Raw genomic sequence first — 17,687 nt, forward strand, 5'->3', positions numbered from 1 at the left:
GGTTGCAATACAACTCCATTATCGGTTACAATTAACATCAATGACAACACTTATACTTCATTAATGCAATCTTCATGCAATGCCAACAAACTCCCCCTTTGGCATTGATGGTAATACAAATATCAATACCCTTTTGATTGTGATGATTGAGAGTAATGCACATACATAGGTATAGGAATCATGGTTTACATTTTCTATGTACTCCCCTTCAACTGTGTCTCCATGTCTTCAGCTGGTAACTGGCTATCAATCATATACAGTTCTTCTCCCATCATTCATACAATTCTTCTCCCTATCAATCATACAGTTCTTCTCCCCCTTTTACATATATGCCAAAGTGAATACCAATATCAACTGGCTAACCATTCCATGCTTCACCGATCTGCAACAATGATCTGCAACTTGTTGATCCCCCTATGGAATAGCTCCACTCTACACCAATCATGCTTCAAGATCTTCAATAAGCTTCGGGACTGATGTCTTCCACATCGGCTTAATTGACCTCATGTAGGGGTACAACCCCTAACTGACCTCTAAGATACTCAAAAGTAGCCTTAGGTAGAGGTTTAATAAAAATATGTGCTAGCTATTCCTTAGTAGATACAAGCTCCAGTGACACATCTTTACTCTGCACTTTCTCTCTCAAGAAATGATACTTCAACTCAATATACTTGGTTCTTGCATGCAACACTGGGCTCTTTGAAATGTTTATTGCATTGGTGTTATCAGAGAAAATCCTTATCGGTTTTGTAATCTTCAACTTGAAACCTTCCAGAATGTTTTTCATCCAGATTGCCTGGGTACATGGTGCAGGAGCACCTAGCTTTGCTTATACTCTCCATTTTTGGTATTTTTCATGCTTTAGTGTCTTGTTATTTTTTCAATGTTGTCATAGGTTGTTTTGAGTCATTTCATATATGTTTGATCTCATTTTGTGCTTGAGAGATCAAGTTTTGTTTTCCTAAGGTTTGAGTTGTCAGTTTTGTGCTCCTAGGCCAAATAAGGCTAAAAAGTGGAAAATTGCCTTATAGGCTTAGCCATGCTTTGGAAAGAATTGAAACATGTTTAGAAAGTGTTTTTAATCATTCCTAGGTGATTTTGGAAGTTTGGTTGAGTTAGGTTGCTCAAATTGCCACTTGGAGCAACAAAAGTTATCATTCTTGCTCGTGAAAGTTGTCATTTTTGGACACTTTTTGTAAAAAGAAGACATAAATTCCTTATGTCCGTACAAGACTTGATAACTACCTTCCAAAACTATTTATATGCCTCCCTCTTCTTGGTATAGGGTTGGCTTTTGTACTTTCTAATCATAAACAATTGAAAGAGCAAGCATTTTTCTGGTTTCTCTCATGTTTTAAACTCCATTTGGATAGCAGTCCGTACTGGGGATTCTCATTTCCATACTATACCTTTTGGGAAGTGAATTTGTTGTATATTCAATGCACTTTATTTAATTAGTTTGCAGGTTTTGCATTTGGAAGTTGGTTGTACAAAATAGTTTTCATTTTGCTCCTTGACTGCCCTGTCAAAGGTTTTGAGCTCCACAATGCATCAACTTGTCTAAATCTAGGTTTGGACTCCCATGGGTGGACTTAGACAAGTTGTATTGCATATGTACAGTGTAAATATTTCATATTTTGGTCAGGGTTGTGCAAAAGAAGTGCTTTTGAGTTTATGCTGGGCAAGTTGGAGATGGACTTGGCTAGCAAATTTGAACAAAGATCAAACTGGTTTGTTCTCAAAGGTCAATTTGAGTGAGAAAACCTAAGGCAAAGGTCTGCACTAGTCTATTTAGATTTTTAGAGACATTTGGAGCTCCAAACAGTGCTTACTTTACCTTGAAAATGTATTAAGTTGTAGCTGGCAGCGAGCACCCTGTTTTGGGAATTTAATGTCTTCTTTAATCCAGAATTGCTTTATGAATATGTCCATGCTTTGGAATCTTGTTACAAGTGTTAACAATGTTTTTGGAGGTTGTTACATACTTCGATGAAGTTTTCCATGAAGTTATAACCATTCAAAATGCAAGTAAGACAGTGAATTAGCAGTGACAGTGTTTATAACAGTCATTTTATTGCCTTTTCCAGTTTGTATGGCAAATGTTTGATATAATTTCATGCAGGGAAGAGTTGGAGAATAGTTCCAATTGATATGGTAGAGGTTCTATAACAGTTTGGAAGCTTGACTTGTGGTTTAGAAGAGACTTCCTATGTTTCATGAGCAAAACCCTACTTCCTTGCCTAAAAATGTGGACAGTCATTGAACTACCTTCTCAGGAGCTAAAACCATAAAAATCCTTGTGTTTGGACCTTGTTGACACCTTGCAAGTCAAGTTCCATGGTGTTTATGGCCATCGTTGCACCATACAAGCAAAATTCACTCAAATTAGGCCTCCTCGGGCTAGTAGCCTTTTAGCCCTGTTTTAACTAAAAGTTTGAACCCGATTGCTTCAAGGGTGTTAGAACCTTCCAAACTTTTGAAAGAGTTGAAATACACACAATGAGCCTAATTCAATCAATAGTGATAGTTAAGATACCATCTAGGGGTGTGGACGTATGGTGGAGGGTTTGAGTAACATTGAGGAAATAAGCTTGAGCAAGAGAGTGTAACAACATAATAGGGCAGTTGTTTGAGAAGAGGTGTGGGTGTTGAAGATTGATATTGCAAACACTAATTGAACACAAAAAAAAAGCATATCATTTGGGTCCTTTTGATTGATTAAACCAATTTAGACTTATTGAGAAACTTCTCACTCAATCTTCCTATCAGTACAATGCATATATGCTACAACATATTCAGCTTTTGTAGTTGACTGTGATATACAACTTTGTTTCTTGCTGCTCCAAGACACTATCCTTCCTCCAAGAAAGAAAGCTCCTATGGTTGTATTCTTCTTGTCATCAACATTTCCTACCCAGTCTGCATCTGTATAAAATTTCAAATCAAAGTTACCTACATATGGATACCATAATCCATAATCAATTGTGCCTTTTAGATATCTAAAAGTTCTTTTAGTTGCTACCATGTGTGTCTCCTTAGGACTTTTTTGAAATCTAGCAACTAATCCAACTGCATGAGCAATATCCGGTTTGTTATGGACAATATAATGTAGGTTTCCTATGATAAGACCTATACTCCTTCTCATCCACTAATGCAGAATCATCCTCCTTAGATGGTTTACAACTTGTAACCATTGGTGCTCCAACTGGTTTACAACCTGTAACCATTGGTGCTCCAACTGGTTTACAGTCTCCCATTCCAAATGTCTTCAATACTTCTTTCATATACTTGGACTGTGTGATGAAGATACCATTCTTCATTTGTTGAATTTGCAAACCTATAAAGAATTTTATCTCTCCTACCAAAGACATCTCAAATTCACTTTTCATCTCATTAGCAAAGTCATCACTCATGTCATCATTGCCCCCAAAAATGATATCATCCACAAATACCTCACTAACCAGTATCTTATCTCCTTCAATCTTGAGATATATATTTTTGTCTTCACTGGTTCTCTGAAAACCTATCTCAACCAAGTGAGAATGTAGTCTTACATACCATGTCCTAAGTGATTGCTTCAAACCATATAGTGCCTTGTGTAGTTTGCACACCATATCCTTTACTTCAGTCAAAGCATAACCATCTAGTTGTTCAATGTAGACTTCCTCTTCCAATATTCCATTTAGAAATGTTGACTTCACATCCATCTAGTATACTTTGAATCCTCTATATGTTGCAAATGCAAGTAGAGTCCTAACACCTTCCACTCTTGCAACTGGTGTAAATGTCTCACCATAGTCTTCACCTTCTTGTACATAACCTTTGCATACCGGTCTGGCTTTATTTATGACAACTACTCCATCTTCATTTATTTTATTCCTGGATACCCATTTAATACCTATTACATTCTTGTTCTCTGGTCTGGGTACCAATGACCAAGTATTGTTCTTCTCAATCTGGCCAAGTTCTTCTTCCATAGCCTTGATCTAGTGATCATATCCAAAAGCTTCCTTTGCAGTTCTAGGCTTAATAGTGGAGATCATACAAGAATTCTATCTTATTCTACTTTTGGTTAACACACCAACATCTTTATCTCTAATAATTTGATCAAGATTATGATTGATTCTAACATACCTTGGAATAACATGATCGTGGTCTTCAGGTTCTTCTTCACTTTCTTCATCTTTTGCAGAATCTACCTGTTCAGGTTGAACTGGTGCTACAATACTCATTTCATCAACTTCTGGCTTCACTGTTTCTGGTTCCAAAACCAAAATGTAAGTTTCATCTTTCACCTTCTCCTTACTGATTTCTCCTGAATCTTCAGGAAAATCATCCACTCAGACATTAGCACTTTCAATGATCTTCTTTGTCTGGATGTTGTAACACTTGTAGGCTTTTCTCTTGCTAGAGTAACCAAGAAATATGCCTTCATCACTCTTAGCATCAAAATCACCAACATAATCACCTCTTTTGATAAAACATCTACTACCAAAAATCTTAAAGTAACTAACATTAGGTGATCTACCATACCAATATTCATTAGGAGTTTTATCCTTGCCTCTTTTAACTAGTATCTGGTTCATTGTGTAGACAGTTGTGCTAACAGATTCTCTCTAGAATGTCTTAGCTACAACTCCTTGTATTAGCATATTCCTTGCAGCTTTAACAACTGATCAGTTGTTCCTCTCTGCAGTACCATTCTATTGTGGTGTTTAAGTGCAGAAATTTTCCTTTTAATTCCATTGTCTTCACAGTATCTAGTGAATTCCTCTTAAGTAAATTCACCACCTTGATCAGTTCTTAAGCACTTAAGTTTCTTCCACTTTCTTTTTCAAATCAGTTCTTAAGCACTTAAGTTTCTTCCACTTTCTTTTTCAACTAAGGCTCTAAATTCCTTAAACTTTCTAAAGGCTTCTATTTTATCCTTCAAGAATGTGACCCACATCATTCTTGAGCAATCATCAGTAAAGATCATAAAATATCGATCACCTTGAATACTCCTAGTCCTTATTATTCCACAAAGGTCGGTATGAACCAAGTCTAGCAAATGTTCTGCTGAGAAATATTTTCTCTTAAAAGTTGAGGATGTCATATTCCTTAACTGGCATTCCTTACACAGAGCATTCATTGGTTTGTCCAACTGAGGAAAACCTCTTACTGATTTGGACTTAGTGACTTTTACAATGTTATCAAAATTTTCATGACAGAATCTTCGATTCCAAAGACAACTATCTTCTACTTTTGCAATTAAACAATTGTTGACTTTAGAACTTAAATGAAACAAGTTTCCTTTTTTTTGTTTTTCGATTGCGATCAGTTCACCTTTGCTTCCATAGATTTTGCACATCCCATTCTTTAATTCCAGTCAATAACCTTTGTCATTGAGTTGAGCTACACTCAAAAGATTGTGTTTCAATCCTTCAACCCAGTAGATACCATCTGCATTGCTCTTACTGTTAAGAGAGATGGTTCCCTTTCCTTTTACCATGAAGGGTGAGTCATTCCCAAATCTCACAACACCTCCATCAAATTCCTTCAAAGTAAGAAACTTACTCCGATCACCAGTCAAACCACTATCTATAATCCAATCATCAGAACTATCCATGCGAGAGACTAATGTCTTCTTATCTGATATCTCTTCTTTAATGGAAACAAATACAATACCCTCAATTGCATCTTCCTCAGATTCCTCATTTGTAATTCCTCCATCCACAGCAATGAGACAATCTCTTTTACCTTTGCCTTTGTACTTCTTATACTTCTCACGTTTTTTCTCATTATCTCCATTTGGACAGTTAGCAACAATATGTCCAATCCGGTTACATGCAAAACACTACAAAATTAATTTATCTTTCTACTTACCGGTACCTTTGGGTAACCGCTTGGCCAGCAATGCTTCAAGCTCAATCAAACTATCTTCATGATCAACCTCTCAGTAGGATCTAGACTCCTGACTATAACTAGCTTCTTTGTTTTTTTTTTACCGGTGGATTTGAAACTGAGCTCTAAATGCATATTCTGATCTCTGAACACTTCCATTAAAACCATTTAATTCAAATGCAGTTAATTTACCAATGATGGAGTCAAGAATTACCTTTGATTTATCAATAGACTTGAGTTCCTAAATGGCTGCAACTCGGATAGCATAGACTGGTAGAAGGGTTCTCAACACCTTGCTAACCACTGTGGTGTCCTCTACTGTACCACCAACACTTTTGATCTCACCAACTATCTCCTTAATCCTCTGACCAAAGTGTTGAATGTTCTCTCCTTCAACCATCTGCATATCATCAAATTTACCTCTCGAACTCTCCTCTTTGGCAATCTTCACATGCTCAACACCGCTATAGATATCCTCAAGTTTATTCCACACTTCAAAAGCAGTCTCCAATCCATGGACATCAACATACTCTGAATCAGACAAGAAACTGATAATGGCCTCCAATGCTTGATTATTCTCTTGTTGCTCCTTCTTTTGATCATCTGACAAAATCCCACTAGGCAAGTTATATTTAGTAACAACATGTTCCCAATATTGACTTCCTAAGCTCTTGATATAGATCTTCATCCTATCACTCCAGATTCTATAGTTTTCCCTATTGAACTTTAGACCTTCTTTCTTCATCATGTTCTCCTAGATCTTTTCCTCAAGCTATTAGGCTTAAACACAAGAGGACCTGGAATGCTCTGATACCAATTGATAATATGATGAATCAATAAGGATTCGGTCAACTACTGAGAGCGGGGGGGTGAATCAGTAGATAGAAAACAAACTAACATTTCATGAAACTTAATCCCAACTCATAAACCATTCACTGAACTAACCGTTTAAACACTATAACAAAAATTGTTACTACACTGTCAAGCTTACTGGTTGACTAGAACATCAATGATATAATGTAACAGATCTGAAACTTACATACCATTTAACTAAAACATTAAACCACTTTACTAACATCAATAATAACTCATTTCAGATCACTTCCAGTAATCTAATCAATATCTAAGTGGCTTTACCAGTTAATCATATCAATCATAAAATCATTCACCACTTGACACAATGATTTTTGACATGGAAATCCAAATAGGAAAAACCACAGTGGGGGTGAATACCCACAAGTATTCTAAAATATTCTAAGGTTCGCTCTGTTAGGAGCCAAGCCTTGTTAGAAGCTTTACCAAAATGTCATGTTAGGAACAGATCCAGTTAAGGACCACCTAGTTAAGGGATTGACTACAATACCTTGTTAAAGGCAATACATTGTTATGAGTAACCTCGATAGAGGATTTCAAATCCAAGCTAATGGATCACCTAGTTGGAGGATTTAGAAAGCACCAAGCCTAATAATTCTTACCTGGTTAAGGGATTTAATTATTGTAATGGTTAGAGAACAACAGGGTTTTTGATGATATGGTAATAGAACTATCTTGCTTAGTCAGATCCTTTATGCTCCTATTTTCCTTCAAAACATTCTATAGATACTCCTTATGGTTCGAAAATCAATCACACTACCACACTTAACCAAATTGTCAACACAATTACAAACAACTCATCGACCTTAAAAAGAAATACAATAGGTTGATAATACATCACAAAACCTAAGATCTCATAGAGATAGAAAACATATCGGTTCAAACATGACCGTAGGATTACATATCAATCAGTTGCACATTATTCAAGACAACTTCTACTGCTCCTGGATCACCGCATATTGGATCATGTAACTCATCATGCATTATTCACTTCATGTAATTCATTTGTTCATTCCCAAGATAAAACAATTATCTCTATGCGCAAAAACCACTTTGAAACTCATCATGTTCATCATGCATATGGGGAATCTCCATCTCTGATCACTATTTGATCATAGATCAACATAATCGATTCACCATTCTCCATCAGTTAGTGTTTGGCATATCAACAGGTTAGGGTTACCGTTTGATCACTCTGCTTCAAATACCAATACTAGTTTCCTTCACTGCTCTACTAGCGGTTGCAATACAACTCCATTATCGATTACAATTGACATCAATGACAACACTTATACTTCATTAATGCAATATTCATGCAATTCCAACAATAAATGGTGTTCGGTATGTCAAATATGCATGTTTTTATGTAATATGATGTTATGAAGTGATTTTGAACCGGTTACATCTCAGACCGGTAAATTAGATGTGATATGTATACTGGTGTAACGTGGGGAAATGTGAATAAGAGATCAAGAGGAAAACTACCCTTTCCCTCTAAAGAGAGATGAGAGTTTCACTATGGATTTCCCTTCAAACACTTTTCACCTAATTACATTGGGAGAGGAGAGGATAATTCACTAGATTCAACCTTCAAAGATGAAGATAGAATTCTAAATGAAATGGGAATGATAAGCTAATCCCCTCTTCCTATTTGAAATGAAAAGGAATTGATTGAATTATGCAGTGAAAAAGTGACAAAGAATTGATTATAACAAGATCGGAATATGGAATGAGTTGTGCACCTGGATCTGGCAGTAATATATCATGATGAAGTCGCCTTGCGAATTTGACGAAATGTTGCCCAAACCATGGTGAGAATGTACATGGTCCTCCAAAAAATCCATGAAACGAAAAGGGTTTTTCCACCTCTGCAAATGGAACCCAAATTTGAAAGTATGGCTACACACCTGCAACCTACACACAATAAAGAGAGGAAAATGGGTTGAGATTGGGGGTTTGCCTTAGGTCAAACCCCAGTTTTGGAATTAACCAAGTAATGAAAGAAATTACTTGCAAGTAGATGTAAATGAAAAACTGAATTGTAAATCACCTCAAGTGAGGTTGTGATAACAATGTTGATAGAAATTATTGTGTTGTATTGAATGTTGGAATTAATCTCCTCTTCAATGGTTGAGTCCTTGACTTGAATGCAACACCTAGCCTAGAAGGGAGACTTGATAATGCCCAATGCTAGAAAAGAATGCTTGAATTATTGAATGCTCTTGAATTCTCGATCGCTTATGCAACTTGACCAACTCCAACTTATCCAACTTATGCAAATGAGAGGACAGATTCCCCTTAAATACATGTTACTAAATGTAATTTTTTGTCATAGGTCGACATCGGGGGAGTTTTCCCACTCACTGCACAACCTACAATGCATGCTCTAGGAAAGGTCCTGCCCCAAAATAGGTCAGGGAAAGGGGTGCCACGCCCCTATCCTACCCCTTTCTCCAGGGAAGAATGCAGACAGGGTGGTGTGGATGCCAAGAAAGAAGCTGATTCTGAGGGTTGAGCAGTCTCTGATCTTCAGTCAAGCTAGAGGATTCGATGTCGCATGCGTGAGGACACTAATGCAGTCAAAAATTACTAGGGTCGCAATTTATGACACTACATTTATCCCCCACTTTAGTGGGAGTATGAGCATATGCCAATATTGTCGATAAAGTATAAGGAAACAAGATTGAAAGACTTTTACCACGTCAAGGAGGCAAGATGTGCCAAGCCCCCAGTGGACTTAGGATCTTACGACTTCGATTGACAAAATAAAAGGGAAGATAGAGAAGGGGAGAACCATGACTGCAAGTATCAAAGTTCCCTTTCCTATGAGTCATGAAAGCAAGGATACCAAATATTACAAAGCAAAACAAAGTCCACTAAGTAATTCTAAGTATCAAGAAGGAAAATATGAGCGGAGTATATGCCCCCATGTTAAAGCGATTGCACGCGCCTTATCGAGAGAGATTGCTTTAAGATAGGATATGCCCAAGAGAAAGAGAAGGGAGGGAGCACGTTATCATAAGGATTTATCCCTCATCGAGGAATAAACCCAAGGACATTGAAAAAAAAACACAAGGTAGTGTCGCTTTCCTTGGGGTTAGTATGTTGTATGATAACTCATGTATATCATTTATGTATATGCATGTAATAATCATCATTCCCCAAAGAAGGACACTACCTTGGAAGAAAGGGAAGAGAGAATGTGTTTCAAATCAACATGAAAGAAACCAAGAAAAGACCTCAATGCTTTGCATCGTCCCCAAATAGACATTAAGGGCATAATAGAAGAACAAGGATGCACATAGAAGAATGGTCACAAAAGAGGAAGAAAAGAGATAGAGAGAAGATCTACAATGCCAATATTGCTAATCTAGCACAACTTCCACATGTCGATCTTGTTGATCACTATTTTAGGAAGGCGAGAAAAACACCAAAGGAGCGACATCAAGCACAGCAGATGGAGCTATCACAAGATCCAAACAAGGACTATGCTCATGTTGTAATTCACTTTGTTCAATTCTAGGAGCTAGGATTAGGGTTTGTGAAAACTCATCTCATAAAACCTTGTCCACATCAACATATTCATACTCACTATCAGAAGCATTAGGAGTTGTATTGTCATTTTCAGCCATTTCTTCATCAAAGTTTATAGAAAGAGAAGCAAGAACACAAATAGGAGTAAAAGAATCACATGTTTTGTGCAACTTATGATTTGGAGATGTAGGTTGAACATCTTGCTTGGGAGAAAAGGGAATCATGTTGACTGTCAGAGTCTAAGGAGATTGAGTATTTTGAGGGATAGCTTCACGAGCTCGAACACGACATCTTCATCGGTGTTATCTCGCACAATGATTCCGTCTAGTCTTGGTGGAAGGCTGAGAGGGAGGAGGAACACTTTAAAAAGTAGGAATGTTTCTCTCCTTTATAGTTGAAGGTTTAGGTTTAGGTCTTTTTGGTTGAACAAGAGGAGACACGGGCCTCTTCTCTTGATAAGAGGAAGGAGGTGGAACTGTGCCATAGAAAGGAGGAATATTAGGTGTAGGAAGAAGACTAGGCCCATTTTGAGGAGGAGGTATAGGTCTAATGTTAGGAAGAATATCGTTGTTCTTCTTTGGAGAAGGTATAATCACATCCATAGGAATAGGTTGACGATCTTCCTTAGGAGGGAGATTAGTTCTATCCGTGAGGGGAAGAACCTCATCTTGAAGAATAATAGGGATTTCAAATGTTGGATATCTAGGTTGAATTAAGGATAAGATCATATATTTCTTTCATTTTTGATAAGATTGAAAAATAACATCACTCCTTGATGGAAGAAATTAAAATTGTTTAGGCCAAAAGAAATTAATAGGAACACGAGGGCTTCTTTCAGATGGACGAAATAAGCTATGGTTCACAATTATTATTTCTCCATTGTGAGGAAATTTTCTAACACTTGTGTATTGGAGAAGCAATAGCCTTCATGGAAGATAGCCAAGGATAGCCCAACTTCACACGGAATTGCTCAGAAGAGGGTATGATAACAAAGTCAACATCCATGGATTTAGTATGAACTTCAACAGGAAGGGTGATAGAGCCCATGGTAGGATGAGAATCCATAAAATAACTTTGTAACCACGTTAGAAGCATCATATATTGGTTTATGAAATCGTAAAGTGAAAAGATACTCTTCAGTTATGACATTAACCATGCAAGAGGGATCAATAAGGGCACCGCGGCAAGGTATATCCTTAACCTTCGCAACTATGTATAAAGGGCCATCGGGTTCTCTAATGGTCTCACTAGGGTCAAATGCAATACAAGGATCATTAGACGTATCTTGTGTTTCTACCATATTAACCAAGTTTGGAGCCATAGAGGTGAATTCCTTAGAAGAGAAAGAAGTAGGCACAATCTCAATAACGTTAGAGGTATGACAAGGCAAGGGATCAATGAAAATCTTAAGATTTTGATTAGGAGGAGATATTGATTTATTCCCTTTATCATTCACACATTCCAGATATAGTATTATTATCAATCAAGTCTTGAATCTTATTCTTCAATGCGAAACATTTCTCAGTATCATGACCAGGCTAACGATGAAATTGACAGAAGGAATTGTTATCAAAATAAGGGGATGCAAGTTTAGAAGGATCAGTTTGTTTTATAGGAGGAAGTTTGATAACATTTATGTGCAACAACCGAAACATAATACTATGTAAATATTCATTCAAGGAAGTAAATTGTCTTTCTCTTTGGAAAAATTTAGAAATAGAAGGCACACATGTTGTAGCATTCACATTGTGGTTGTTGATTGTATCATTGAACTTAATGAAGCTTTTTGGTAGTTTGAACTTTACAAACGGTCGTTGAACACTCTCCTTCTTATCAATCGGAGCCATAGGATTGGATTGCTCCATTTGACTTGCAGACAGTTGATAATTGTGGAGTGTTGTGCACAACTGTGGAAAGGAAGTAAACTCAGACAAAAGAAGCTTTTCCCTGATATATTTTTGTAAATTAGAAATGAAAATTCTTTGAATATCATTATCAGGTACATGAAAAGAAATTTGAGCACACAAATGCTTATATCTACCAATGAAATCAGTCACTTTTTCTTTAATACCTTGCTTACAATGCATTAAATCAGTCAAACTGATTTTAGGACCAATGTTGTTTTGAAATTGTTGCATGAAAGAATTTGCCAGTTATTGAAAGGAAGTGATAGAATAAGAAGGCAAAGAGCAATACCATTTTAAAGTCTTATCTCTTAGTGTTCTTGTAAACAATTTTGCAAGCAATCTTTGATCATAAGCAAAATCGGTACACAAGGTTTGAAATGTTTTGACATGCGCAAGAGGATCACCTTTTCCATTATAGAGTTCTAATTGAGGGATCTCAACATGTTTAGGTGGCACGGATTTAACAATATCAAGAGAAAGTTGGCTCGCAACATCAAAGGTGGGCACACTAAAGCTAGATTGACTCATAGAAGCAATTTGTTGTTGTAAGGAAGACACGGTTTGAGCAAGATTGTTAATTATCATTTCGATAGAAGAATTATTGTTAGATGTAGTTGATTGATAAGGTGGTGTGATGTTATTAAAAGAAGGAATGGACTGAGAATAAGGTGGTGGGACATTATGATAAGTAGGCATAAGTGATGATTGGGTAGGAAAAGGGACACTTAAAGGAGGAATAAAGTTGTTGAAGGAATTGCCCCCTTGTGTCACACTGATTGGTTGAGGGATAATAGGAATACTTATGGAAGACATAGGTGAAGATGTAGGATTAAATGAAGAAGAGGGATTTCCCCCATGATCAATGGTTGTAGGAAGGACATTTTGAGTTGATGTAGCCATGATGTTGAAGGTAAAAATAGGAATACTAGTCATAAGAGTAGTCAAAGGAATACAAGGATTGATTTCTGTTGAAGGTTTGAATAACCTAGGGTTTCAACACAACTCTTGATAGGCATGACATTAGAATCAACAATATGTGCAATGCCACACAATATATAAATTCCATTCTTATCACTTTGAATCATGCGCTTAAGGCCTTCAATTAATGGAAGAGCTTCACTATTAGGGTATTCTTGGGACATCCATTGTTGAAAGTTATCAAATTGATTATCCAATGTGGAAAGTTGATTTATAGAAACCCTATTTAAAGCTGCTTCTTCATCATGGGATTCATCAATGGGGTGAATAGGGACATGATTAGAATGGGAAAAATTAGCATGATCCTCATTAAAGAAGTCACCTAAATTAGGCTCCATCTCCTCGGTAATTAAACCTTGGGAAGCCTTAATTCTAATGTTTCATCTAACGGGGATAGTATAGGTAGGACTAATAGTGGTAAAACTCATGCACTAGAGGGAAAATTTGAATTTTGAATTTTGAAGTATAGGAACAAAGGTTTACAAAATTGAGTAATGCAAAATTTAAGAAAATAATGATTACACAATTTGAAATTTGTTGGAGGAAGAGGATGACTCAATTTCCAAAAAATTGAAAGGAAATTGGAATTTTAAAATTAGGGCCAAGGGAATACCACTTAATTTTCAAATCATAAATTTTAAAATCGGGGCAAACTATAATTAACTTCTTAATTTAAAAAAATTTCTTGAAATTTGAAATGTTGAATTTTGGAAGTATTTCCAATTCTAAAGGGATAAAAATTTGACAAAATCAGCCAATCTTTTGGATTTAGGCTATTAAATACATTCATAACAGTCTCCTAAAATTTTGGAGAAAAAGTCGAGGATCGTGGCAGAACCACACATGATCTGACCAACTTTTTATAAAAAATTTAAAGATGAATATTACGATGATTTCAAAGCTAACCCCCAAAAATTGATGAATTTTACAACCTCTAGATGGGCGAAATGAAAGCGCAAATGTAAAAATAGGACCCTATTAAGGTTTTGAAGAAAAAGAGGAATTGAATTGCAATTTTGAAAAAAGGTCAAACCTAATAGATAGGGACACCTTGGAAAATGTTTAGAAATCTGAATGTGAATGAAATTGATTTGAAATTTGCACAAAATCCAATTAAATTTGAAAATCAGGGTTTTATGACCTAACTACTTAATTTTGAAATTTGAATCTTGGGAAAAAGGAGGGAAATTGAAAATTTGAATTACAAGAATGAAAACAAGTCTGAGAACAATCAAAAATCTGAAAATTAAATGGAAATCCAATTTTTGCACAAGTTCAAGATGATTTTTAAAAATTAGGGTTTTAACAAGTAACCTCTTAATTTTGTAAATTTTATTTGCAAATTGAACAAGACAATGAGGAAATTGAATTTGATAAACAAGACAATTTTTAGATCTAAGATAACCACAAGCAATTTTTACAAATCACAAGTTCAATTTTAATTTGAAAAACTGGGGTTTTTAATGATTTAACCACTAAGTTTGCAGCAATTTGAAACTTGTAAATGAAAAATATGTAATTTTGTTCAAAGAAAAGCATGCAAGACATCGGGTTCACCAAAATGTAATGTGGTGAAATGTGAATGAGAGATCAAGAGGAAAACTACCCTTTCCCTCTAAGGAGAGATGAGAGTTTCACTATGGATTTCCTTTCCAACACTTTTCACCTAATTACATTGGAAGAGGAGAGGAGAATTCACTAGACACAACCTTCAAAGATGAAGATAGAATTCTGAATGAAATGGAAATTATTGGTGTAAATAATTATTCATCATGGATATTATTACACTTACTTAAGTTTACTTAGGATAATGCATTTTCATAGTAGTTTGGGTATGAGACACTTGGGTGTTTGTGCCACATTGGGATAGTGTGTGTAGGAGAAATTCCACCTTTTATGGTGTTGATCTTGTTATTACACTATCATATCCACTTATTGTGGAGTAATAATTCCACCTTCGGTGGGTGATCCACCTCATGTGGAATATTATATTATTTCTCCTACCTACCCACACCTATTTCTTACCTACCCTTGTTTCTCATTGAGCCACATGTCATATTTGTGTGCTCATACATCCATATGGCCTTGCCTATATATGCAGGCCTCTATTCATTGTATGTAACTATTGAACATCTTGTTATTGATCATTTCTATTGATGAGAATACAATTTATTCTTGTCCCATATTATGTCTCTATTTTGTACATTTCATTGAGCTCTTGATCTTGGCAAAATCCAACATGGTATCAGAGCCATTGGGGCTTCATTGATTCGTCTTGAAGAGGCATTATTGTGACATCAAGAGGCAGATCTGAGGAGCAACATCTTTTGGAGGCATTCTAGACCAGATCCGACCTCGCCATTGCGTCTAGAAGGTCGTTTCCATGAATTTTGGTTATAAATTCGGCCTATTTTGGTGAGAAAAAATTTTTCTCCAATTTTTCTTGTAATCGTACAGATTTTCAAATTTTTTAATATATTTTTCAAAAATATATATATATATATATATATATATATATTTTCATTTTCTGAAAATTTTCGAAAAATCAAAAAAAAAAAAATCAAAAAAATTCTGAAAGCAAAAAAAATTAAAAAAATTAAAAAAATTGTTTTTTGGGGGGTCCGCAGACCCCCCCCCCCCCCGTGATCCGCATGTACCGCTTTTCGCAGGTTTGCAGACTGCGTACCTGCCAAGCCCGTACTGCAGGTCTGTTCCGAGCGTCGCCGCCGTCTACCACCCATACGCCGCCGACCACCGGACGCTCCCGCCTGCAGCGCAACCACGTCCACGCCCGAGCACCTCCCGCGCGCCTCGGCTCTGTCACCACCGCCGCGCCGGAAGACTATCTCTCTCTGCCGCCGCGGCCCTCCGCACCGCGCCACCAGCGGCTCCTCCCGCCGCTCCTCTCCGGCACCTGCGTCACACAAACCGGAGGACCACGCCCGCCACGTGGCAGGCGGCCACTGGCCTGCGGTACAAACCTGCCACGCAGTAATCCGTACGGTCACCACGCGTACACGCAGTCAGATTCCGTACATTGCCACATCAGCAGCCAAATCAGCCTGCCCAGTCATCTTTCCGTACAGTACGGAATACACAGTCACCTAGCAACGTCATCTGTCCGTACAGTACGGACGCACAGTCAGCAGAGGGCGAAGTTTTTGCGATGATCATACGACTGTCAAATTTAATCCCATAAATTGCTGACATCAGTGCCACATCAGCAGGGTTTGAAAATTTTTGGACCCCCTCTCATTGAGCTTTTTGATTTTGCAGTTCAACTTCAAATGGCCATAACTTGCTCAATTTTGCTCCTTTTTTGGTGCAATTTTTTTTGAAATGGGCTAGAATTTTGTGCTCTCCGTAGTGGTGAAGAAATTTTTTGATTTTGATGAACGGATTTTTCAGAAAATGCATTTTTTGGTGACTGTACCTGAGTAATCTCAGTTTTTGCAACTTCAGAGGCTTCGTTTGGGGTCATCCGACCTCCTTTTTAGGTGCCGTTTTTTTTGAAAGTGCGTATTTTTTTGTCTACTTTCACATGATGCTATCAAATTGATGTCATTGTAAGTAGAAATTGTACTTTCAGATCTTGGCCATTTTTGGCTCTTTTGGTACTTGTATATTTGCTTGAATCTCAGTTAGATTCATTGCACTATTGATTGAAGTCTCTTGTATCTCATTTGAGAAGTTGTAAAATTTGCATCATAAGTCCACTTTGCCTTGTTTTGCAAGTGGCTCATTGTAATCACACTAAGTATAAAGTGCCAAAATCATCACTTTAGGGGGGGTACTTTGATTGAGTGAATTTGGGGGGGTGTATCTTGTGCTTTTGTGCTCTTGTGTTCCTTCCTTTTTGCTGCTATGGGTTCTTCTAAGTTTCCTCTCTTAACTCCACATAATCATGCTACTTGGAAAATTGATGCAAGGAGTAAACTTATGGAAAAAGGACTCCCTCATTACATTGATGGAATTATTGTTGCTCCAGCTGATCCTAAGGCTGATCCAGTTGATCACTTAGATTGGCTCACTAAAAATATCATGGCAATTGGTACCTTAAGAAAGTATGTATCAAAGGATCTCATTTTTCATATTGAGAAATGTACTCTAATCAAGGATGCTTGGCAAAAGTTTCAAGACTTGTATGGTCAAGTTGATGAGATTAGGGGATATCAAATTGATAGTGATCTCACCATGTTAGATCCCAAGAACTTTGATACTATACAAGATTATGTCACTAAGGCAAATGAGTTGAGGGCACAACTCAAAGATTGTGGCATTGATAAGAAGGATACTCAATTGATATTCAACTTGATAGGCAAGCTTCCACAAGAATATGCAGCATTTGTTTCTAGTTTCCAAACCCATAGGATGACAATGGGTTCAAGCTACACAATGCCTACATTTGATGCTTTCAATGAAATGTTGATGATAGAACAAACTAAGTTGATAAGCATGGGCATTCTTAAGGCTTCTAAGTCTCAAGCATTAGTGGCAAATCAAGGGAACAAA

Source organism: Cryptomeria japonica, chromosome 7, assembly GCF_030272615.1.
Source record: "Cryptomeria japonica chromosome 7, Sugi_1.0, whole genome shotgun sequence".
NCBI classification, from domain to species: Eukaryota; Viridiplantae; Streptophyta; class Pinopsida; order Cupressales; family Cupressaceae; genus Cryptomeria; species Cryptomeria japonica.